Source organism: Megascapheus bottae, chromosome 22 (genome assembly GCF_031878675.1).
Source record: "Megascapheus bottae isolate mThoBot1 chromosome 22, mThoBot2.hap1, whole genome shotgun sequence".
NCBI lineage: Eukaryota > Metazoa > Chordata > Mammalia > Rodentia > Geomyidae > Megascapheus > Megascapheus bottae.
The window spans coordinates 28,256,721-28,280,037 of NC_143530.1; the positions used below are offsets into that span (position 1 = coordinate 28,256,721).

The window sequence follows — 23,317 nt, forward strand, 5'->3', positions numbered from 1 at the left end:
GGAATCAAATTCAGCTCTTCATGAATGCTAGGCAAGAATTCTACCACTAGGCTATCCTTCTGACCCTAAATTATATTTTATCCATTGTATTAGAATCCACATTTAGTCAGTCTCATTTTAAGTGACGTAAAACAAGCTCATAATTCTAATGGAGAAATTGTAATTTGTCAAGAACAAAAGAATAAAGTGGGAAAGGTCCATGTTAGTAACATTTTAAAGTTGCAAACGCCACGGGGAGTACAGAAGATAAAATAGGATAAACACACTTTTCTATGAGACATTTTAAAGGAGTATTTATGCTTCACTGACCTCAACTCCAAATAGAATTTCCTAAGTGAAATAATACTTCTTTGAGCAGACTGTGCAGCAAGAACGGTAGCAGTAGCTAAAGCTTCAGGATAGGTAATATCTACAAATCATACAACATTGACCAAGATACATTACCACACCAAAAGTCTTCTATAAATTTTATTATAAGGCAAAGATCTCTGACCAACCCTTTCTAAACTGTCAGAACGAGCCAACACGCTAGAGCTAGCATCAGCAACTCCATAGATGGGACATTTGGGATACGTCTGAGAGATCACGTACTAAAAATGAGAATGGTAAGAAGCTGAATAATTTGTCAGAATAGAATTAGTACTTAGTACATAGACAGATACTTTGTTTTGACAGTTATCCCTGCATGACAAACCATGACCTCATGTCCGGGCTAATAATTTGGCTGTGGTGTATTCTTCAGGCCAGCTCATTTTCTTTCCTAAAAGTTGTTCTAAACCTTCAAACATCACCAAGTGATTGAGAGTGTTGGAGGAGAGTACCTTGTGAATCTTGTGCTCTGGGAAGCAGAGCCAATTATTGCTTAAGGCAAGGACAGCTAAAAACATCTTCCTCTTTCTGTGCTTTTCTGCCTCTGCTCTTTAGGGCTTAACAGAGTTGGTGAAGTCTGGCCTTTTAGGAGGGAGACTCTTATTTATAGGGTGACCTCCTTCAAACATTGCCAGGCTCCATTCCTAGAAACATGGGACCAGCACACACTACTCCAATATCCCATGTAGAACTGTCTCTAGACACAAGGTTGTGTATGAACCTGTGAACTCATGCCAGCAGTGCTAAGAAGGATATCATGGCACTAGCAGAGCAGAATTCCTGTAGGAGAAACAAATCTGCCCCCAAAAAAGTAATTATAATAAGACTCCAGGCAGGCACACACACTTCACAATTTTGCTACAATTTTTAAAGTGCTTATCTTACAGCTAGGCAAAGTGAATAAGAAGGTCCCATGGGTTAACAGCAGAATCACTCAGTCATGGAGTATAAATGCATAGCTCCTGTTCTCCTAGTCTAGAGAACCACCCAACATGCTCTAGCAGCTTCAGGAGCCACTTTCTTCCATCTGGAGGCACTTAGACAAAGGCTGACAGCATCACAAACTCATGAATCCCACGCAAATCCTCCACTTCAGACTAGAGGATCACATGGAAGATAAACGCTGGTCCTGACCGCAGTTCGTGGTTCATACCTGATATTGGTTCTGCAGCCTGAGATCCGTTTAAGTCCAAGTAACAAGGTCCACTGAAGACATCCTGGGCACTTGCCTTGGGCCTCTGACCTACAGAAGGCAAAACTGTACTTCAGAGCGATTCCAGAAGCAAGGGAAAGGGAGAGAAACCAGGTCTTGCAAACAGAGAAAACCACAAATGGAGACAGATCCCCCTAACTGCCACCTACCCCACCAAGGAAAAAAAACAATACTTTTACAGGATTTGCACTCCAAAGGAGTGCACTCCAATGGAGGCTTGTTACAGAGCTTCAACCAGTCCAGTGCCATACCCTGGGTCCAGGATTCTGTAGGGGACTTTTCTCTCCTAGCTACTGGAGCTACGTTGAGTTTCCTCTTAAAAAATCATGGTTTGCCTCCTGAAAAACTGTGAGACCAACTAGAAAATGGAAATGTTTGCAGAGCATTAGATGAGTTGGTTTTTTAATTATTAGTTCTAATAATGTAATTGAGGTTATAAATCTGCATTGTTTTTATTTATTTACTTTTGAACTTCTCTTTCTGCTCACTTTAGGTATTTTAAATCCTAGCTACTCAGAAGGCTGAGATCTGAGAATCAAGGTTCAAAGCCAGCCTGGGCATGGAAATCCATGAGACTCTTCTCTCTTTTTAACCACTAAAAAACCAGAAGTGGGGGCGAGGAGTTTGGCCTAGTGGTAGAGTGCTTGCCTAGCAACGAAGACCCGGGTTCGATTCCTTGGTACTACATGCATAGAAAAAAGCTGGAAGTGGTGCTGAGGCTCAAGTGGTAGAGCTCTAGCCTTGAGAAAGTTCAAGGACAGTGCTCAGGCCCTGAGCTAAAGCCCAAGACTGGCAGAAAAATTAATTGATTAATTAATTTAAAAAAAAACAGAAGTGGCACTGTGACTCAAAGTGGTGGCAAAAAGTTTAAGAGATTGCATTTTAACTAATGAAAAGATGGGACAACTGATGTATGCTTGTTATCCAAGCATGGAATATCTGCTATCGTTATTTAAGCACTACATGGGAAGATTAAATAGAAGTGGTCCATGCTGGCTTAGAGATAAATGGGATACCATAACCAAAACAATGAAAGCAGAAAGGGCAGAGGCCATGGCTCAAGTAGTACAATACCTACCTAATAAGCAAAAAGCACTGAGTTCAAACACCAGTACCACTTAAAAAAAAAACCAAATGGCACAGAAATTCTTTTAACCAAGATTACATGGTTTCATATTCAAATCCAGTTTCCATAACTCTCATGGTGTTTTTCTATTTATTCTTATTTTTTTGGAGATGGGTTCTCAGCATGTAGCCCAAGCCACTTTATGATCTGATACACCTGTCTCAGGCTCTGAAAGTTAGAGTTACAGGGACAGACGACCAGGGCCAGTTTTCACATTCTTTTAACTGAGGTTATGACTCACACATCACATTTCTCCTTTCTTTTAGGGTCACTATTCTTGGTAGTAAACCAAGAACTGTTTTTCCTTGGCCTTTTATCTTAGTCTTGTGACTTTCCTAAGAATCCATTATTCTTCCAACATGAGATATGCAAACTGAAGTGGATATGACTTATCAATGCATATTTTCAATGAGACGGAAAGAGGAATTTGAAGGATCATTAGTTGGGTGCTGGTGGATCATGCCTATAATCCTAGCCTATAATCTGGAGGCTGAGGTCTGAGGATCACAATTTGAAGCCAGCCCAAGACTCTTATCTCCAATTAACCCCCAGATAATGGAAGTGGTGCTGAAGCTCAAAGTGGTAGAGTGCTAATCTTGAACACAAAAGCTCAAGGACAGCACCCAGGCTCCGAGTTCAAGCCCTATGACCAAAAGTTAATAAGTAAGTAAATAAATAAAAAGAACATCATTGCTACATCTCCAGTTGGCAGAACTTAACATGATAAATCCTATCATCTTCATCAGTGATGTAGGCATTCACTCCCCAAATCACCATCTTGCTGATGTAACATGGGTACTTTGCAGCAGAAATGAGTGCAGTTATGCCACCATCACTCCAGCGCAGCAGGGAAACCTGCTCAAATTGCAGTGCCTGTAAAAAATACAGGACAAAGCAAGGTACAGATTATTTCTCCTCTAATAAAGGAGCCTGAGTCAATATGGATAAGAACCCATAAAGGTATAGCATCTGGAGGATCAATTAATAATAAAAGTGAAATCCTAGTCTTCTACTTGAGAACATGGTGCTTTCTCTCTATTAACTTTGGAATAAATATAATGGTCATAAAAACTTGTTTGGAATTACATGATAACTATTGTATATCTTTGGATGGATAAAAATGTCAAGGAATAGTAGCAATGGAAATCACTTTGTACTTGGATATGACACACATATGTAGTGTTTGTGTGCATGTGTGTGAATGTGTGTGTGTGCCATCAGAATGATGCCTCACAATAGTAAAACCATAATCAAGCATTTAAACCTAAAGCCTCAGGGTACTCTTCAGTAGCTAAAGCAATAGTATAACCAAACAACAAGCATACCACCAAAATAAATTTTAAAAAACCATTAAGGCTTGGAGAGAAAAATCTGTGGATCTGAGGAGGGATTTTCAATTCACTGGATGAAATCAAGTCAGGAATCTGGTGAAGTCACTGACCATCAACCTTTGGGAAACACAGCTAGAGACAACAGGGAAGAGAATGGCAAAGCAGTGGAAGTCATCAGTGAGACAACCAGGATTCTGAAAAAGTGTCTGACAAAGAAAATGGATACAACCTCTGGGAGATGTCACCTAGAAGTAAAACTAGAATGATAGAAAGATGAGCTGTAGCATTAACAAATATAAGTCCAAAGTATTTTTACGGAATATTGCTGCGTAACTACTATGGATCATTTGGCACTAAGCTATAAATGAATCTGCTATAATGAGCACATTGTCTCTTGAATTCACATGAAATTCTGGCACATGTTTACTAGGAAATAAGTCCAAAATGTCTATAATATTCTTCATAATAGCAAGGAAAGAGAACAAAATCCACAAATAACAGAGTGTTTATTACACTATTTATAATTAAAATCTACCTTAATTAGGTAACAACATGATAGATGAGTAAGACACAGTGTGTCTATACCATGAACTCTGTAGGGGACAGTGGGCATCTGAGAACACAGAGTTTTCTCTACACCTACACAGACCAGTGAGTGTGCTGACCCAGGGGATGATTCGGGTTCCAAGGGACTGGGGGGATTGGGGTAAAGCAGTGTGAGATTTCACCATAGGGCTCAGAATGGCATGGAATTTACAATTTATGATAAAAATAGTGAAAGTATCTTGAAAGTTTTGTATCATAAAGAAGTGATCATTGATTGAGGACATAGATGTTTGACCTAATTTGAACATTATATAATGTATAATGTAGCATCATTCCATATTAATATGTATAATTTTACACTTTAATGTAACATAATTTTGATGTTTAATGTAACAATTTTAATTTAATTTTAAAAAGAATTAAAAACCTTATGAAGGTGAGTACTAGAGACTCAAACCTATAATCCTAGCTAATCAGGAGCCTGAGATCTGAACATCACTCAAAGCCAACCTGGGTGGGAAAATCTGTGAGACTCTTATCTCCAATTAACCATCAAAAAGCTGGAGGTGAAACTGTGGCTCAAGTGGTGCTAGCCTTGCACATAAAACTTCACGGTCAGTACCCAGGCCTAAGTTCAAGTCCCAGAAATTGGTACATCCATACGTGTATAAACACACACACACACACACACACACACACACACACACAGAAGTTTATTAGTTATTTCTGGAAATTTCCGCTTACTATTTCTAGGCTGCATGGGTAGGGAGAACATCTGCAGCTTGCAGCTACTGTAAGACAGATGCAAATGCAGCAGGAGGGAAGAGGTCTCACCTTAATAAGCTGGTCACTGAAAGCAGAGTTGGAAGAATGGTGTTTACAATACCAACCATCAAAACAAATGTGTGTGTGTGTGTGTGTGTGTGTGTGTGTGTGTGTGTGTGTGATGTGTCAGAAAAGCAAAGCCTTAAAAGTCTTGGCAGTGGTGTCCCTAAGTGCTAGGCTCTATAATATACCTACATATTTATTTATAGCTATTTGAACTCTAGATTTTCAGGGGTGGGGAAATCTTTTCTGCCAAGAAAATTTGTTATTTATGACATCATTCAACGGCCATAAAAATGATCAATATATTCAGCTGGGCATGGTGGTTCACGCCTGTAATCCTAGCTACTCAGGAGGCTGCAATCTGAGGATATGGGTTCAAAGCCAGCCTGTATACTGAAAAGTCCATAAGACTCTTATCTTCAATTAACCACTAGAAAACTGGAAGTGGTACTGTTGTTCCAGGGGTAGGGCAGTGGCCTTTGAGCTGAAGAGCTCAGGAAAATGCCCAGGCTCAGAGTTCAAGTCCTTCAACTGACAAAAAAACAAACAACAAAAAAAAATCACTATAGGTAGATGAATGGCAGGCAGCTAACAAGAAGAATGTCTAGTCATGTAACAAATGATTTTGTAGGCCCGGTGTTCCCTGCCCCTGTTCTATAGGAATTAGAGTAAATGAAGACAGTCCCAGGCGTTCTCCCTCTCCTAAGTAGTTCCCTGGTACCCACCTTCATCAAGTCCACAGCATCTTTCGCATCTCTTTCAAAAAAGTCCACTGGGAAGTCTCGATCTGGAGGTCTAGAATGTCCATATCCTCGAGGATCCCAGGCAATTACTGTGAAGAGCTTCTTATTCAGGCTGCTAAGCTGGGGTGCAAAATCAGTCCCTCCGCTTCCTGAAAACCACCACTGTGTTACACACTGATTAATACTTTATTCTATCAAGCACATCAGGGTGAAAAAGGTGCAGTAATAACCTCAAAACACAGAGATTAGCTGCTCTTCAAAACAGAATCAGGAAAATCATCTCAGAATGATTGAATACATTTACCAGGGGCTTGTAGACTTGTTGCTCATCGCCCTCTAGTGGCGATTGTGAGAAAGACGGGGACCTGAGTTAAGAATTAGAGTGTGTGGAAATAAACCCACGGATATTAGTTCTGGATTGGCTATTATTCTTATTTTAAAGAAATTACTTATTAATAGAGCAATCTTAACAAAATCTGTAATAAATTTTGATCCAACTCATTCAAAGAAGATTCTAAAGTTCCAGATGGCATTTCACTAAGCCAAAATGCATAGTCCTAAAGATTTTATCCTGTCATTATAATTAGAAACCAGGAAATAAGCAGAGCACCAGTGGCTTATGCCTTTAATGCTAGCTACTCAAGAGGTTGAAATCTGAGAGCTGATGTTTAAAACAAGCCCAGGAAGACAAACCCAAGTGACTCTTATGTCCAATTAACACAAAGAGCCCACAAGTAGAGGTGCAGCTCCAGTGACAGTGGCAGCCCTAAGTGGAAAAGGCCAAGAGAGAGCTCCAAGCTCAGAGTTCAAGCCCCAGTAGGAAGGAAGAAGGGAAAGAGGGAAGGGTGGAAAGGTGGAAGGAAGGAAGGAAGGAAGGAAGGAAGGAAGGAAGGAAATGATAATAAAATTCTGAAATGGGAAAACAGAGATTCGACTCTGGAAAGCATCAGATTAAGTTTGCTTTATCAGATAGTACAAAACAGCTTATGCTAGCAAGTACAACTTTTCTCAAGTCTATGGTAACCTTGATTGACAGCATACATATAACCAGTAAATAGTTACCAGTACATAATGTCTAAGGGCTCATGGAGATGAGGACTGGGTATGGAGAAAAGACTCTTACTTTTCCAGTTTAAGAATTTTGGAATCATGGTAAAGTTTTGCATAACAAAAAATAAAATGGTAAGTTGTGATAACTGGTTAATGATTACAGTACTGAAATAACAGAAATCTAACTTGGTAAATTTACTTTAGCTTGACATTACTCAATGGGGCTCATAAAGTGACATCACAAAAACTCAATAGTAAAAACCACTTCCAAAAATGCTTCCCTAGCAAAAGTGGGATTACATCTGCTCAAGCTTGGTGAATCAGAAAATCAATTAACTGAAAAAACTGTCACATTTTACTTTAAGAGAAAGAACCAAAGCAGAAAGAAACAAATATATACTGGGATTCTTAACTAAACAAAAGATAAAGTGGCAATCCTAAACCCATAAAACTAACATTTAGATGCTCTGGGCTCACTAATTTTCCCTCTAAAGTTCCTGCATCTGGACTACTATAAAATAAAGTTAAGTGTCAGTGGGCTTTACACATTGAAAATCGGGTATACACTAATCTCTTTTTAATTTTCAAAAAAAATAAAAAGCTTATAGTAGCTGAGTATGGAGGGGAAGCCTTATAATCCCAGTACTTGGAAGACTGCAGCAGGAAGATGGAGAGTTCAAGACAGCCTTGTCTCAAAAAAAAAAGGCTTTAAAGCATCTTTTTCTTAAACTCATCATGTCAACCACGACAGTGAGGAATCATTGATCATTGCCCCGCTCTAGCTCTACAGACACAGATACCCCCCCCCCCGCCCCAACCGCCAGCACTGGAAAATGTCTCAATCTCCTGACAACTGGAACATTCACCCATGCCCTTTTCCCTGACCTCTACCACCAGCAAAGGCACCTGGTTTCACAGTGTACTAAATGCAAAACTAAGTACTTACAGGAAGCAAAAGTACATACAGTAGAAACATGTGAGTGCAGCAAATATCCTTTAAAACATTTTGGCAAAAAACGAAGATTGACCATCAATATTTGATATCTAGTAACATGTCACATCATAGAGAATATAGAGGATACATTAAATCTATCCATTAAAAATATACAGACCAAGGGCCAGGAGTTTGGCCTAGTGGTAGAGTGCTTGCCTAGCATGCACAAAGACCTGGGTTCGATTCCTTGGTACCATTTACATAGAATAAAAAGCAGGAAGTGGTGCTGAGGCTCAAGTGGTAGAGCTCTAGCCTTGAGAACGTCCAAGGACAGTGCTCAGGCCCTGAGCTCAAGCCCAAGACTGGCCAAAAAATATATGTACAGACTGAGCATCCCAGGAAGCAGCAGGACCACATGAGCACCCTCTCCTGTCAGCTGATAATGCAGGTGGACACCATTCACAGCCACTTTGGCAGAGGTCACAATGGTGCTGAAGAAAAAAAAAAGAAAGAAAAATCCCAAAGGAAAATCATTTAGCAAACTTACCAAATTACTATGAAAGAAATGCCTCTCATGAGCATGAGTCAGCGCCACAAGCTCTCAGGCATCATAGGCAGGGGTTTGTGCTTCAGCTTTCAGCCCCACACTATAACATGAGTTGACATCTTCCTTAACAGCAGAACTTTTATCTTCCCATTGGAATCTGCTGTAGCACCCAGCCAGGGGCTCACCTGACAAAAGCACCAAGACGGTTGTTGAAATTAACATCCATCTGTATATGCCCAAGGTCCTGAGGACTGGAAATCACAGGGGCCCTCATGCAGGTCAGTAAGGAGCTGTGCATGTTGATACATAAAAGGTGCCAATAGGAGCAGAGGTTGGGGCTAGATCTGCAACTCAGCAGATCAGATTATCCATCTGGACCTTCAACAGCCTTGGAAGTACCCTAAAGGTGGGCCTGTCCACAGGGGTCCACAGTGAAGGCCCTGATCTCAGACTATTATTTAGGTGCAGAACTTCTTGTGTCACCTGGCCATCTGAAATGATCTTGCTGATTGTTAACATGCAAACATATTCCTGTACGGAATGGATACACATATACCGCCCCCCGCCCACTCCTGTGTGCCCATAGTTTGTCCAGTCAACTGAACATCCCAGCATTGTGTAGGTGTGCCCAGGACAAGGCTTCAGAATAGGGCTGCTGCTGCTGTCTGTCCTGCTAGAGGGCTCTGTATGACTCTCTCGATGCTCCAAAACACACTATCCAGGGGTATTCAGCAATACTGCCTGCACAAAGTTCCTGTGCCATGCTCCAAGGACTTTGCTACCATCTGCTCTACAGAAGACAGTGAGGTGTGCAGATGTCACATGACATGCTGGGAGAACCCACATCCCTATCTCATGGTCGTCCACGGTGGACGACCGTGGGGAAGGATTTGCAGCTCAACTAAGGAGAGGACCCCGTGGTGCTCTGTCCCCTCCTCCTATAACTTAGTGGCCCCACAGGGCCTGCATCCCCACACCTCCCACACATCCATGAGTATGTGTTTAAGAAGGGGAACAGAGGACTATCTGTTCATAAACAGAACAGAGCAAATCAACTACAAACATAAGGAAAAGGTTTATTTTTAAAGACAACAGAGATACTAAAAGCTGTTATTTCCACAGAAATGCAGATACTGAACTGAATATGCTTTTGTTCCAGCTTACCAATTGGCCCCTTAAAACACCTTCCAGGCCTTGGATTCACAACTCTGAGCACACTGGAAGAGAAGGAAGTCACACAGACAAGTTCCTCAATAGACGTAACAGCTGTTTACTACTTGAATCATATTCAAGATAAAGTTTCCCCAGTTTTCAGACAGGAAAAAAGAAATAAAAGACAAAAATCCATCTTTTTCCTCTGGCTGTCAATCTTTCTCCAACCCTCTTCTCTTCCTAATAATGCATCTCTATCCCAAGTGTTCCAAAGGAGACATGTTAATTATTAGGGTTACCTAATTATTTGCACGTGCACACACACACACACACACAGACTGGGATGTGGCTCAAATGGTAGGCACTGGGTTCAAATCTCAACACCACCAAAACAAAACCACCATGAACGTTACCAAAATCATGTATTGCCTAAACATTGTGCTGGGCACTGGGGCAATGTCTTCTTGTAGCCTGGGGGAAATCAGGAGATGAGGGAGTAACTTTGCACTAGTATGCACAATGTATCTTGACAGTCTTATTGAAAGAGAAGCTATGTGACAGCTCCAGGAAGGTTCAAGTCACCTTCACCAATATCTCCATGGCCACCCACTCAGTTCCTATTTTCAAGAGCATTTCCTGCCTCCCACTATTTCAGTGGAGCTCAAACTTCAATCTGAATTGTCTGCCAAACTTCTAAATCATGCCTGGGCTACACTACATCAAAATGAATGCACCGGAAGCTATACTACTCTAGACTACTAAACTTTAACTTCTCTAGGAAATTCCAAGATGCAAACAACATTGAAAACAAATGTACTAAGAATGTTAATTTCTTGGAGGTTAAAAAACCTACAATTCCCTGAAAGCATGCTTTCTCACCTCAGAGTTGTCCTTGACTCCCTTTTCAGGGGGCTGGGTCAATTTTGTAACTAGGAAGAAGGTAAGGAACACAATGGCAGACACTGGCTCTGAGAGAGAGGGAAGGAAGTCACAGCTTGAGCAAACAACTAAATTTGTCACTGAGTCTGCATGCTGCTTACTGAAAGATTTACATGCTATTCATTTCACTCTGAGGTGCACACTGTACTTAATACTGCCTTAGAGGAATGAAGATTAAAGGATCAAGTAATCTAATCAGCACTCACAACTCACCATGCAGAGGAGGGGCATCGGAGGGTCTCAGCTTAGCTCAGCAACAAATACCCACCCTCAGTTTATACTTTCCTATTTCTTACAAACTAACCACCTTTTTTTTTTTTTGGCAGTCCTGGGCTTGAGCTCAGGGCCTGAGCACTGTCCTTGGACTTTCTCAAGGCTAGAGTTCTACCACTTGAGCCTCAGCACCAGTTCTGGCTTTTTTTCCATGTATGTGGTACCGAGGAATCAAAGCCAGGTCTTCATACATGCTAGGCAAGCACTTTAACCACTAGGCCAAATTCCCGGCCGCTAACCATCTTTTTTAACAACGTATTAGTTACCCTCAGGACTTGAATTTACATGAATGCTGGGGATTCACTTTTATGCTTTTTATATATTGTATTATTACTTACAACTTTACTACTTGAATCATCAATAATTCTACCTGCTAATGACTGATTATTTTTTATGCTCTAAGCCATTCACATTCATTAATTCAAATTCCCACAAATTCTGCAAGGCAGGAGTCTAGGAAGTATAGTAATAATTTTTTCTCCAACCTCAGGGCTCAGGCACTAGGGTAGCATTCAATCTGACTGCCAGATACGGGTGGTGGCAGGCATTGAGGAAGGAAAAGACCAGATCTTTGACCGGATGTCTCAAGGTTGAATTCAGAAAACAATTTCTTTTCATTGGGGGTACAAGGGATGAGAATGCAATAAAGATATAGTAAACAAATCGTTATATATATATGTATTACATACACATATGCATTTACATATATATGGATGTCAGAAATACCACAATGGAATCTTTCGGTGCAATTAATACCCTTAAAAAAAAAGAATGAGGGGACAGTAATTTGGCCTAGTGGTAGAGTGCTTGCCTAGCATGCACAAAGATCCTGTTCAATTCCTCAGTACCACATACAAAGAAAAAAGCCAGAAGTGGTGCTGTGGCTCAAGTGCTAGAGCTCTAGCCTTGAGAAAATCCAAGGACAGTGCTCAGGCCCTGAGCTCATGCCCAGGACAGGCTGAATAAAAAAAGGACTGAGAGGGAAAACATGTGAAACAGGTTTGGAGAGGGGTAAGTACAGTGGGAGAAGGGGAGGGGTAAACAAAAGCAGGTGAGGCTAGGAGCTTGGCCTAGTGGTAGAGTGCTTGCCTAGTATGTATGAAGACCCAGGATTGATTTCTTGGTACCACATACTTAGGAAAAGCCGGAAGTGGTGCTGAGGCTCAGGTGGTAGAGCTCTAGCCTTGAGAAAAATCCAAGGACAGTTCTCAGGCCCTGAGCTCAAGCCCAGGACTGGCAAACAAAACAAAACAAAAGCAAGTGAATAAGGGATATGGTTAGTCTATTTGCATGTATGAAAACAGATCTATGAAACCTACTGGAATTGTTTGCAAAAGGGGCAGTGGGATGAGGTAGAGTAAAAGAGGGAGTAAGGTTGGTCTGTATGCATTGTTTACATGTGTGAAATAGCACAATAAACCCCCTTGTACAAGTAATGGATGCTAATGAAAACACCTTTTAGCAGATTGCTATGATTCTGTAAATATTAATATTCTAGCAACACAAAGGCAGAAAATACTTCTTTGTGTAGAGCCAGGAACAAATCACCTTTGCAATTATGAAACAAAGGTGGTAATTCCAAACAACAGACTTAAATGCAAGCTAAAAGAATATGTCTCAGTTTTAAGTTCAAAATACAAGCTATTTTGAAGCAGTTTATTTCAGGAATGTTTTTACGTACTTGCATGGGGCTGCCACCTCTTTTGAGGATTAACCAGAACTACTTATTTTCAGATTATGTGCTGGTTGATCTTTAATGGCATTTCTAAAGTGAGAGGAGTCGTCAGTCCAGAGAAAGCTGTTTCTAGAGAGAAAGGAAGAATGGCCTTCAGAGGAGCAAGGCCACTAGAGTCTGCAAAACCATTACGCTACCTATTCTATCAGAAGTATGAAACAGGTGCAACACAGTAACTGCATTCATTTTTGCAAACTGGACAAAATGCCTATTCTTCAGTCAACTTACATAACTGCAGCAATTAGCATGTTTGTCCACCTGTACCAAAACTTCTGAAAACCTTCTGAAATTTCTAAAGAAGTGAAAGAAACCTACGTCAAATTTGAAACTCAAGAGCCAACTAATTACACTATGAAATATTTTAAAGCTGTCCTTTCTTCTCCCAAAGTTTTAAGTTAGTAGCTTCTAAATGCCAGTAGAAATGAAATACTAGTCACTAGTTATTAATGAAAATGTTTCCCTGTAGTTAACTACATACATGTGCTATGTATGACTGTGTATGAGTGTGAATGCTCGTGTGCACTACAGCAAATTTCAGGCTGCTCTAGCGGAGTTTTCTTCCTTTTGTTTTACTTATTTATTTATTATTTTGGTGGGTCATGGGGCTAGAATTGGCCCTGGGCATTGCCGCTCAGCTCTTCAGCTCAAGGCTACAGCCCCACTTCCTGTTTTCTAGAGGTTAGTTGGAGATAAAAGCCTCAGGTCATTTTGTGCCAGGCCTGGCTTTGAACCTTGATCCTCAGATCTCTCCTGCTGTTTCTTGATACCATGAGCAGCCATTTTCTAGACAGCAGGTGAGAGATGAAGTCAGATTTCTCTTGTTATTCTTGTTTAAGCTGAAGACAGTCGAAAGGGAGGAGAGAAAGGTTTCTAGGAAAAGGCTAGGGAGGCTTGGAACCTATAACTTCATGACTTTGGTGTGAGGAGCACTCCAGAGCTAGGGCCACTGAAATTCTCAGGGTTTTTTGTTTTTCTTGGTGGTATTGTGGTTGGCACTAAGGGCCTGGTGCTTGTTAGTAGGTAGCCAAGCTCACTGCCGCTGGAGCCACCCGCCCAGCCCTCTTTGCTCTGGTTTATTTTTCGGGTAAGGTTTTCTCCTTTTCTCCTGGGGTGGGCTGGTGACGGCTCTACCACCTCCACTGGCTGTGAAGCAGAGCTTACAGGCTGCCCCGCCACACTGGGTCTAGGGACCCACTTCTGACCCAGGCTGGCGAGGTTCCCCCGAGGGCTTGAGGGGCCTGGGCAGAGGGCCAACAGGGCGCCTCCTTCCCGCCGCCAGTGAGGAGGAGTGGGTGCTGGGGACCGGGTCCGCGCACTGACAGGCTGGACGACCACCGCCCCGCTGCACCCCCGGCTCCACCCAGGCTGTGGGGTCACATCTGCGGCCAGGCCTGGCCCAGGCCCGCGCAGGAGTCCAGGGGTCCAGGCTGAGCCCAGCCGGCGCCGAGGCCCCGCCCCGCCCAGCCCTGTGGGCACCCCATCCCCAGTGCAGGATGCTGAGCCTCCTGGAGGAGGGGGCGGCATTACCGGAAGGCGGCCGCGGGCCTAGCTCGGGGTACGTGGAAGCCCGGCTTCAGGGACGAGAGGAGCCATTTCAACCTCGCGCCACGACAGCCCACCTGCGCCACGGCCGCCATTGCTCCAGTCAGCAAGCTGCCACGAGTGCGCACGCGCACAGCCCCTTGGCTGCTCCGGTCCCGCCCAGCTGAAAAATGTCTCCTGGCTCCACCTACGTGGGTGCTGCCAGGCCACGCCCCCTGCCGTACGTCCGTCACACGCCCGGCCTGACTCGCCCCGCCCCGCACACCTCCAGACCACTTCCAGTGCTACTGAGCATGGTACAAGTGCTATTTGTCAGAATACCCAGCAGCACTGATCAAAGACCGTGCTCTCCCTTAGCGAGCTGCCGAGGCAACCAGAGCCATGGGGGAAGGGAGTCCACCTGCCCTCTTGCCCTCACCTGGAGGGGCCCCTCCTAGCTTCCTGACCTCCTCCCTGCCTGCTCAAAGTACTAGTGCTTATTTCTCCATGCCAGTTAGACCCATTAGGACAGTTACTATCACGAAGCCAGGATGTGGAGGAATTGGAATTCCTCTATAGCGTTAGTGGGAATGTAAAGTGGTGCAGATGCTCTGAGGAAAGACACGGATTCCTTGAAAAGCTAAAAGTAGATAGAACTGGGCCCTAACGGCTCCCTGCTGTAATTCAAGCTACTCAGGAGGCTGGGATCAGAGGATTCATAAGCCAGCCCGGCTCGAAACTCTGTGAGACTCATATCCCCAGTTAACCATCAGAAAACAGGAAGTGATCCTGTGGCTCAACGTGGTAGAGCATTAGCCTTGAGCGGGCGAGCTCAGGGACAGCAACCAGGCCCAGAGTTCAACACCCTCCTCCGTCCCCCAAAATGACCAAAACCGACCAAAGAAAAATAAAAAAGCTAAATGTACCATCGTTATATGATCCAGAAATTCTATTATTTTTTGAATGTATTCAATAAATAAATCAGAATCTCCACTTTCTTGAACACCAATGGTCACAACACAATTAGTAAGAAGGAGCTCAACATGGCCCACCCATTCATTGGAACCTTATTCAGCCTTAAAAAGGAAGAAAAAGTTGCCGAATGAGTAAATTTTTGTGTTCATGTATGTGTGTGTGGGGGGTATGGGGCTTGAACTGGGCCTGGGCACTGTCCCTAAGCTCCTCAGCTCAGGGCCACTGCCCAACCCTTGAGCCCAGCCCCACCTCCCGATTTCTAGAGGTTAATTGGAGATAACAGTCTCAGGTCCTTTTGTGCCTGGACTGGGTTTGACTTTGATCCTCAGCCTCCTGAGTAGCTAGGATTACAGGTGTGAGTCACTGAGCCCTGCAGCATGAGTAAATCTTGAGGATGTTATGCCAACTGAACCAAGTCAACCACATGTAGCTTTCTATGGTGATAAAATTCATGGAAAGTCCAATGGGGTGAGTTCTAAACCTGACAGATGAATGGACAGTGCTTGAGTTTCATTTTTGCAAAATGTAAAGAGTTCTATGAATGGATGGGGGTGATGACAGCACGGCAAGGAGAATGTATTAATTCCCCTGAAGTGTACACTTAAAAATAACTAAGATGAGCCAAGTTCTCATGCCTATAATCCTTGCTAGTTAAGGGGCTGAAATCTCAAGTTCGCAGCTCAAAGCCAGGCCAAGGAGGAAAGTCTGTGAGATTCCTATCTCCAAACAGCTGGAAGTAGAGCTGTGGTTCAAGTAGTAGAGTACTAGCCTTGAGAAAGAACTAAAATTAAAAAATGAAAGCTCAGAAACTGTTCCCAGGCCCTTAGTTCAAACCCATGGCTTGCACACACACCACACACACACACACACACACACACACACACACACACACGTGCATACACATTCACGCGAGCGAAAAGACAAGATTGTAAATGGCTGTGATGCCAGCACTGAGAAGATACTGAGTTTCAGGAGAGCCTACACCCTGTCTCTAAAATAAAGCAAAAGAGAGGGGGGAGAGAGGAAGAGAGAGAGACAGAGAGGGAGAGAGAAAAACAGACAGACAGAGAGAGACACAGAGTCAGAGACAGAGAGATAGAGAAACAGAGAGACAGAGACAGACAGACGGACAGAGGGAGAGGGGGAGAGGGAGGGAGAGAGAGAGAGAGAGAGAGAGAGAGAGAGAGAGAGAGAGAGAGAGAGAGAGGAAACATATGTAACTTAAAAGTATGACTTGAGGTGTGTAAAGGTTATAAATATCTGCAATTAAATTTCAATGGATAAATGCACAGCACAGAGCCAGGATTCATAACACACCAGGTTCCTCGCATCAGGCTGTATTCTCAGGCAGCTCATCTCGACAGGGGGCAGAATTCAGAGAGACCATCTGTGTGTCCCAGTAACACAGGTTTCCACTTGGATCTACTGCTCCCCAATTTCCATTCCATACCCTCTCCAAGAGAGCAGCTCAGGAAGCAAGAGGTCTCAAGGCCAGCCATCCTGGCTGGAACACACCAAGTCACCGTGCCTGTGTATGCTCCAGGTACTTCAACTTAAGGTTGTACTTAGGATCCCCACCAAACAGAAGCTGACCTGAACTTTCCACTACACTACATTTGTGAGGGCTTCCTTCAGCCCCAGTAGCACCCAGCCTCCTACTCTGTCTGCTTGGTCCTATCAGTTAGCCAGCAGCAAACCCTAGAAGGATTGTGGATGCCAACTCCTTTCCATCCTAGAAATGTGTATGCAGCAGAAATTCACGATGAAATTCATCCACTAAAGCAAAAGTCCCCAATTGTGTCTTTCTGAGAGATGCTGGTGTAAGGAGAGCTTTGGGGAATAGAAAATAACATTTCCTTTAGTGTATTCATTTGTTTCTCATTATTGGATGTCTGTCTCTCCCTCTCTCCTCCTCTCTCTCTCTCTTTCTCTCCCCCCCCCCCCCAGGGCTTCAACTCAGGGCCTCATGTTCTTGCAGTTTGCTTGCACAGCTGATGCTGGACCATTTGAGCCACATCTCCAGTATGACCGTTTTGCTGGAGATTTTTGAGATGGGATCTCATAGACTTCTCTACCCAAGCTAGCTTTGAACTTTAGTCAAAAGTCAAACGTCAAGTTTAGTCCTCCCAGGTGAGCTCCACTGTGATTGTGTGACAGATTTATCCATATGATTACAGGATGTGGAGGGCGTGCACACATTACACAAGTTTCTTACACTAAGGAGATATGTTCCCATAAATCCCATTATAAATTGGATGTATTATAAGCCAAACACATAATACACTTTACCTTCTGCACATTATCACGAGCCTAGCCTAGCATAAACATGCTCAGAGCACTTACATTAGCCTGAACTTGGGTAAAATAATCTAAAACAATGCCAAGTTTATACTGAAGTTTTGAATAGTTATATCCCCAAATACTGAAACCACTCAGTGTAAGTTGGTGTCAGGTGTGTCCCTTCATCATCCTTGGCTGGCTGGGATCTATAGCTCAGTGGCTCCATCTAGTGTTCTGAAAGTATCCTAAAGCATGTCCCAGCCCAGGACGGAAAGATTAAAATTCCAAATTCTACGGTGTATCATTTTTGTACCATCATTAACTGGTAGTTGTAAGTCATTTTGGCATTAATTGAGTATTACCATCTGTAAAACCCTATAATTGTTAAGGTTTTCATTCATTTAATCTATTACTTGATATTTATTATTTATCACAGCCCTAGGGTATGATCTTCAGGTGCTTCCCACAACCCCTTCCTTAGATGAGATAGCCAGGCTACTAAACGGGGAGGGAGTATGGAATTTCTCCATCCCCACAGGGGTCAGGCTGTGGAAAGACTCATGGCAGTCAGGGTCTGGGAAAAGTGTCTGTCTGATGCAAGCTGCTGTTAAGGAGTTCTGAATGCGTTTCACCATGGTTTCTTCTCCCTTTCCTGTGAAAAGCAGGAGTGTGTCATTCAACATCCAGCATCTCAGGAGCTACCAGTGGACTTATGTGAACTTTTGAGCCTCCAGCCTAGAGCGGGAGGCCCCTGTTGAATTCATGGGCCGCTGAGCTCCAGAGGGTTCTACACATTATCCAGTTACTGTGCCTGCCTGAATGAACGGTATGACTCCCCCTGGTCTTAGGAGGGCCAGAATAAGATGTTCCAAGCCTCTTTTCCTTGTCATTATCCATTGTAGGCCAGGTGTGGCAGGACACCTGTGCACTTCTCCTAAGCACATTGTCCTTCTGTCCTCCAGGGAAAGCTAAGATCTGGAAACCAGCCACTCAAAGCTTCCTCACTTACTGTCCACATAGCAGTGGGGACTGGATGGCTGATGTTGCCCGTTCACCCAGCACTTTGAAGAAGTCCTGAGGAATTCCATCCAGCAATCAGGATGAAGTTTGGCTGCAAACATGATTTGGCTATACACCCACCAGACTTAAAGTTGAAAGTCTGCTTTTCCACATACCCTTTCCCTGTGGAACACATAGCTGGTATTCGTAAGATTCCTTCACAGGCCTCTGATCTGTGGAGTCTGCCTCCTCTGCAGGTTTGATGTTATTCATATCCTGTCTCAGTTGAGCCAGCCAGCATGTGGAAGGTTTTCCTGACCCGGTATTTATTTGGCTTTTGGCTTTACAACAATCCTTCCCAGTACACTTCTTCTTCTTCTTCTTTAATCAGATGTCATCTCATCCAGACCTTTACAAGGAGGGTACAATTACATTTTCTAACAATTGGTACAGTAAGCAGGGTACTTTTTGGTGCGTGGGGCATGGGGCTTGACCTCTGGGCCTGTGCACTGTCCCTGAGCTCTGCAGCTCAAGCCTATCACCTACCCCGTGAGCCATGGCCCCACTTCCCACTTTCTAGTGGTTAATCAGAGATAAGAGCCTCACATTCTTTAGTACCCAGACTGGCTTTGAACTGCCATCCTCAGATCTCGGCCTCCTGAATACCTAGAATTACAGGCATGAGCCACCATGCCTGTCTGAGCAGGGTACTTTTGGTGTTAGGCTAGAATAACAAGCCACTAGTCTGTTCTATCTGCTTCCAGCAGGTGGCACACAATCTGGGAAGAAAGCCCCCTCTGCTGGTAATCTAGAGCTCCAGTTGCTGTTTGTTCCACTTGTTTGTCACCATGAATTCCCAACAAATTGTAGAATTCCACAAACCTGTTCCTCCTAGTTCCAGTCTGAGTTATTTGCCTGGATTCCATGATGACTCTCCTGGGGAAGTTCTCTCTTGATAGGATGAATTAAGTAAGCTTTACAGATACATTCAATGTAAGCAGTATTCATCTAAATTTTAGCTTGACCTGGTAGCATATGCCAGCAACCACAGACCTCCAGAGTCAGAGCAGGGAAGCTCAGTAGTTGAAGGTCCCCCCGAAGCCATGTAGTGAGCTTAAGCATGGGCTCCCTAGTGGGATCCTATCTAAAATAATGACAATAATAATGTTAGAGAATGAGCAATATCCCAATACATTGTACCTATGTGTGAAAAGGCATAGCAAAACTCACTGGAAGCTGATGAATAATAGAAGGAAGGGGAATGCAATAATAGTCCAGTACAGTCATGTATGAAATACCTTTAAACAATTTACATACACTTAAAAATGAATGATGGATCCAGGCACCAATGGCCCACTTCTGTATTCCTAGCTTCTCAGGAGGCTGAGATATGAGAGTTTCAGTTCAAAGGCAACCCAGGCAGGCAAGTTCATGAGACTCTTATCTCCAGCTAACGACCAGAAAAGTGGAAGTGGTGCTGTGGCACAAAGTGATAGAGCCTTGGGCTGAAGAGACAGTGCCCTGGCTCAGAGTTCAAGCCCCACAACTGACAAAAAGTTAAGTAAAGGATGGAAAAGGAAAACAGGTCCTCTCCAAAGTGTGGCTACTAGTGGGGAGCAGGGGAGAAAACAGAGAGGATAAAGGAGAGTGAATATGGTCAGAATACTTCATGTACACGTGTGAAAATGAAAGAGAGGGGGAATGAGGGAGGGTGATAGAAGGGGGAAGTCTGATGAAGGCACATTGCATACATGAATGTTGGGGTTTTTAGCACTTCTTGCCTCTTGACCCGCAAGAGGTACAAGGAGAACACGCCCCGACTAAGACGAGACCGAGAAAGGCTAATTGATGCTACTTAAAAAACAAATAAGTAAAGCAAACTACATGCCTGTTTACAGTAAATGATCCGTGTTGAGGAATTTCCACCATCATCACAGTGGGAAATGGCAATCCTTCTTTATAAGTACACAGTGTGAGGATCTAAGATTTATGAGTACTGATCTGCTACGGCTTAGATATGGAAGATTTGAGGAATCAGTTCCTGAGGAATCAGGCTCACCTCTCTGGAGCCTGTGATGGATGGTTCCTTATGGTGGGAGCTTCTGGGAGAAGGAAGCTGTTTATCATATGATGAACAGGAAGTAAAAGAGAGAGTGGAGAAGGAAGAATCCTCTTATCTCCTAAAAAGCATATCCTCAATACCTAACTCCCATGAGGCCTACCTCCTGAGAGGTTTACCATCTGCCATGCCTTTCACATATGGGCCTCTAAGAGACATTTACTATCCAAACTATAGCAGCAATACTGAAGTTGAGCCCAAATTTATGGGGAAGATCCCCAGGAAGGAAAGATGGAAGGAGTCAGGAAGGAGAAAGGGTTCTAATTGTAAGAGCTTGGGCCTACTTATTAGTTATTAGGTGACAAGTAGGATTGTTAAGTATTTTCCCGTATGAGTTCATTCACTCCTGTAACAGCCCCAGTGGATACTTAACAGTTGCCCCTTAGTATCTGTGGTTGCCTGGTTCCAGGTTTCCTACACACACCCAGTTCCTCAAATGTTCTAGCCCCTTATTGAAAATGGCAAAGTATCTGTGTAGAACCTACACACACCCTCCAGTATGCTTGAAATCATCTCTAGGAAGAAAAAGAAAAGAATGCATGGAACAGGAACTACAGAAGAAAATCGATTTAGAGAACTGTGGAATGGCACACTCCTGCTCTTTAGTACCTTATACGTTTTTAGGTTTTGTTATCAGAACATACGCAGCCTAATGAGCATTTAACACCTAACCTAGATAGCATATTTTTGCTCAAAAGGCCCAGACTAGCACTTACCAGAAGAATGGATGTGACATTTCACAGCAGAACACCTCCTGAGGTGAACGAATGTCCACTTGTAAGGGCCTTGTCACCAGCACTATGCCTTCGAGGCTCATTCTCTGCTCCTCTTGGCCATAATGAAATAGCAGAAGCTGATAGACAATTAGCTCCAGAATCATTTATCACTGCAATCAGAATCATTCATGCCACTGCAGTCAGGGATATCACCTGGAGTAGGGACTTTCTGGAGAGGTTCTAGAAATCTCTAGTTGCTGATAGTAGAGAGCTAAGATGTGGAGTTGGGAGCAGGTGTGCGGAGATGTGGCGGGTAAGCCCTGGATCTCTGGGAATGGCATGAGTGGACAAGCTGTCCAGTGGATTCAGCAGTTTGAACAGGAAGAAGGGGAGAGGAGAGAATTTAGAACTTCCATGTCTACCCTGAGAGAAGAGACCAGACCTGCCTGCTCAGAGGCCCCGGGAGGTCTCGCTTCCTGAAGCAGGGCTAATGAAGATGTGATGTAGCCTAAGAGATGATTCACTCCTGATTGGCTTCTCTCTTCTCCTGTGATGCATGCCAGCTGTTACTATGGCAAGTTGGAATCATGGTTTAATGACAGCATTCTCTCAAGCTTATGAAGGCTTGTTTGCTCCATAAATTTAACCTGCTTTCATACACGGCTTCTCATTTCCTACTCCCAAAGCCAGATCCAGGGTGTCTATAATGACCATTGTTTTCTATACAGAGTGTCAAAAGGTGTAGGCCTCTGTTCCCCTGTACATTGTTAATGATCTTCTTGGAGAATAAGTCAGTTTAGCCCTAAACTCATCCTACCAAAGCACTTGAAAGTCCAAGGGCTTTGTCCTTATACAATGAATGTGGATTCCTTCACTTATCAGCTTTGTGAACGGTCAAGTCTTTCACCCTTCCTCGAGCCAGTGAAATGGAGGTCACATAAAGCTGAGTCTAGAGAAATGTTTCTCAGTAGATACAATGTGAGCCCTGTCTGTATTTTTTTTTCATTTTTCTATTTTTTTCTCATTTTATCTCTCTGTTTCTCTGTCTCTGTGCAAGTACTAAGACTTAAACTAAGGGCCTGGGTGGTACCCCTTAGCTTCTGTGTTCAGGGACAGAGTTCTAACACTGATTTCACACTTCTACTTCTGGCTTTTTTGGTGGTGGTGGTTAACTGGAAATCAAATGTTCATGATCTTTTCTATCTGGGCCGGCTTTGAATTATGATCCTCAGATCTCTTCCTGAGTAGCAGGATTACAGGCATGGGCCACTGGTGCCTGACCTTTTCTCATTTTTAAGTTAAAATAAAAAGTGAATTCAAAAACACTGTCACACAAAACATCATTTTGATTTGTAGTCAATATAGAAATAAGCAAAGGAATTATTTTAATTTGTCCCAATTTACAAAGCCCATGAAAGCGGGTGTGTGCCTCACACAGCTGTTACATTTCAGATCAAACTTCCTACATTTCAGCTGCTCCATGGCCCCACGTGGCTGTATGGCTAAGGTCTGAAATTCAGGGAGGGTAACATGACCTGACGCGGGTAATGTGCACATCTCTGACCCAACCATTCTGGTGTCAAATCTCTTCTCTTCATGCAGATGGGCGAGCATGCACGCACACACACGCACAGACACACACCACTGAACAGGCTTTTATTACAAGGACTGTGACAAGTCCAACACCCAGCACTCCTCCAGGCCTCTAGCTTTTCTTGGAGAGGTGCTTAGTCCTTCCTTGTCTTTGAAGACAGCCAGCCACCCACCCACTGTCTCCCCTAAGCTCCCCTACTCCTCCCCAAGGGGCACCCCACTGGTCCCCTGACAAGCCATGGATTCCCCAAGGAATGGAAAAAAGGACCCTGCGAGGCCCAGGAGTTCTGGTTCTTGCCCGCGAGAAGGGGGGGAGGGGGTAGTAAGG

The 23,317-nt window shown here is 43.5% G+C and overlaps 1 pseudogene across 1 annotated transcript in view; it reads right to left on the minus strand.

The window, feature by feature from the left end:
- LOC150048428 (serine hydrolase BPHL-like) overlaps positions 1-14,456 on the minus strand; it is a 58,629-nt pseudogene extending 44,173 nt beyond the window's left edge. Inside the window, exons 1-3 of the transcript XR_016539334.1 lie at positions 14,314-14,456; positions 9,852-9,904; positions 1,523-1,612 (exon numbers count right to left, since the gene is read on the minus strand). The product of XR_016539334.1 is annotated as a serine hydrolase BPHL-like (transcript). The remainder of the gene's footprint in view (positions 1-1,522; positions 1,613-9,851; positions 9,905-14,313) is intronic.
- Positions 14,457-23,317: the final 8,861 nt, after the last annotated feature.